General features: G+C 48.4%; 1 long non-coding RNA gene across 2 annotated transcripts in view; it reads right to left on the reverse strand.

Moving 5' to 3' along the window:
• Positions 1-2,873, reverse strand: part of LOC102494234 (uncharacterized) — a 15,816-nt gene extending 12,943 nt beyond the window's left edge. Inside the window, exons 1-2 of one of the 2 annotated variants that reach the window (XR_337355.3) lie at positions 2,460-2,873; positions 232-385 (exon numbers count right to left, since the gene is read on the reverse strand). This is a non-coding gene — a long non-coding RNA (uncharacterized LOC102494234). The remainder of the gene's footprint in view (positions 1-231; positions 386-2,459) is intronic. The other variant, XR_001369714.2, reaches the window with a different exon arrangement.
• Positions 2,874-2,899: the final 26 nt, after the last annotated feature.

The raw sequence follows: 2,899 nt of genomic DNA on the forward strand, positions 1-2,899 counted from the left end.
CTGCTGAACTTGAAACCAAGCATATTCCCCAGGGATACTATATGGTTGTGCAGGTAAAGGGCCCACTGGGGCTGTGAAGCATACAACTTCCACTACTACAGGTGGTTCTTGCCCTCATGAAGATAAAGTTGAGTAGCTTCTGTGAAGTTTTGCTTGAGCTTTCTGACCCCTCAGAATAGAAAACGTGCTCCTATTATGTGCTCCATAATCCAACCAGTCATAGCACCTTACCCTTTTATTTATTGATACAATAGGGTCCACCTACTTCTTGTGCGAGGCTGTAAACTCGGAGGGGATGGAGACAATCTTGTTTGTTGCCTTCTAGAGGCCAGGGCTTCACTGAGGATTTAAAGTAAAGGATCTTTATCCTCTAGAAGCTGGTAATCTAGCAAGAGAAAAAAAGATAGTAAATGAGCTAAGTATGTAGCAAGATAGAAGTAAATATGCTATAGAGAAAAAGAGAGTAGGGGAAGGGGGTTTCTCCTCACCTACTTTAAATATTTGTTTGTATATCAATTTTTTAAAAATTTGAGATAGGAAACCTCTGGAAGTTTGGAGTAGAAAATTACCAGCTGTTTATTTTTTTATTTTTTTGAGAGGTTTCTGCTATAGGGCACATGTGTTCACCAGAAAGACAGTGACACAGAGAGACAGAAAGCAAAAAATCACCGCCCAGGGGGGATGACCACGCCACAATCCCTTCTCCTCCATTCTCCTCTCTGGATCCTGGACATGCACACACACGTGCCTGGTGTGAGTTTAAACCACTGGGTCTGGGACTCGAACTGCAGTCAACTATGTGGGAGTCCAGTGGCACAGCCATTATACCATCTGCTGGTCCCCAATGCTCTGTTTAAAAAGAAACAATATTGGGACCAGCAGTTAGCATAACGGCTATGTCGCTAGACTCCCCTGTAGTTGACCGTGGTTTGGGTCCGGGACCCGGCGGCTTAAACTCACGCCAGGCACGTGTGTGTGCATGCTCAAGATCCCGAGAGGAGAATGGAGGAGAAGGGATTGCGGCATGGCCATCCCCTCTGGGGGGGTGATTTCTCGCTTTCTGTCTCTCTGTCTCTTTCTGTCTTTTTGGTGAGCGCGCCTACCCTATAGCAAAAAAAGCCTCTCCAAAAAAAAAAAAAAAAGAAACAATATTTAGGAATAGAACAGTAAGGACACTTAGCAAAAAGCAAGAAAGTTATCAGATCTCAACTTTGACAGGATTCAGGCCAAGCAAATAAAGATTAACACAGGATAATAAAAAATAAAGGCCCATCTCTTCTCTAAAACTCCGATGCTCTAAATTTCTTTTCTGAATATATTTTAAATAAAAACCTTGACGAACTTGCATGTTATAACTTGGGCAGGTGTTGCATTTTTGCAAAATAGTGTCCCATATGTTCTAGTACCTGTGTGTAGATCTTTTCCACCCACCCAGCTGAGGTGTCTGTCCATAAGCTGTTCTTTTTTTTTTTTTCTTTTGCTATAGGGGCCCTGCACCCACCAGAGACAGAGAGGGGTCAGCTAAGAGGGAAAGTGAGAATTCACCTCTCAGTGGGTATAAACACACTACAATCCCCTTTCCTCCATTCTACTCTGATTTTGGGCATATACACACACGCCCTGTGATTCTCAAGCCACCATCTCTGGACTCCAACCATGGTCCGAACTGTTGGAGTCTAGTATCTCAACCATCATGCCACCTGCTGGCCTCCATAAGCTATTCTTTAAGCCTTTCCCATTTGTCTTTTTAAAAAAAATTTCCGGGGGACCAGCAGTTAGCATAATGGCTGTGTCACTGGACTCCCACGTAGTTGACTACAGTTCGTGTCCTGGACCCCGTGGCTTAAACTCACACCGGGTGTGTGTGCGTGCGTGCCCAAGAGCCCGAGAGGAGAATGGAGGAGAAGGGATTGGCGTGGCCATCCCCCCTGGGGGGGGGTGATTTCTCGCTTTCTGTCTCTCTGTCTGGCGAGCGCACAGCGCCCTATAGCAAAAACTTCTCCAAAAAAAAAAAAAACTTTCCCCGACTCAGGTTTATTTGCACAAACAGCACCGGAGGACACCAGCCCCACGCAGAGAGCAGCCCAGGGGTCACCAGTCCTTCTGTCCTTATACTGGCAGAGGCCTTTACTCTGGAGCTATTGTGGGGGCCTGGACACCTTTGACAGCCTGAGCTGGATTGGGATCTGACGATGGAGCTGTAGCTGAGGTCTGGGCCTTGGTTTGAGTCTTGGTCTTGATAGCCCATGGCGATATGGGCCAAGCACATTTCCCGAACTTAGGGTGGGCAATGTAGGCAAGTCAACTGAGCTTGCGGCTACTCCCCTTCGGCTTTGCGAGGGCCTTGTGCTCGAGCACTCATGGCCTTGGCGTTGTTGGCCTGCCATCTTTTTCAGACACTTTCTGTTGGCAAAACGCATGTTCTTCTCTTCCTTGAGGGGGGGGGGTGGTCTACCCACTTGAAAGCTTCTTTGTGATGGAATTTCTTGATGCCATTTCTGTGCCATTTTCGGGGCTGGTTGTGTGAGGCGTGGTTCTTGACCTGGTGGCTCCTGCACCGAAACCCGAAACCCGAGGTCGAGGCAGCAGAGGAGCCAGGGGCTGAGAGAGACCCACTCGTCCTTCTTGAGAAAGCGTCCTCAAAAGGCAAGGATACTGGATAATCAAGAGTCCTCGCTGTACTTAAACACACATTCGCACCAGCATTTCCACATTCATCCTGCCTCGAGGACAGGAATAAACGTATTTCCTCCCTCGTACTCTCTGGGCCTCACTTCCTTGCCTTTCAAGAGCCCGGAGAAATACCGCCCCCAGGCACTGGGTCAGCCCGGCTTGGCTCGCCTGTGCCGCACAGCCTTCTGGAAGCCGTAGGCGCCCGCAGGCCCCCCCGCCCGGACCA

Source organism: Tupaia chinensis, unplaced genomic scaffold, assembly GCF_000334495.1.
Source record: "Tupaia chinensis unplaced genomic scaffold, TupChi_1.0 Scaffold145519_1, whole genome shotgun sequence".
Lineage (NCBI taxonomy): Eukaryota > Metazoa > Chordata > Mammalia > Scandentia > Tupaiidae > Tupaia > Tupaia belangeri.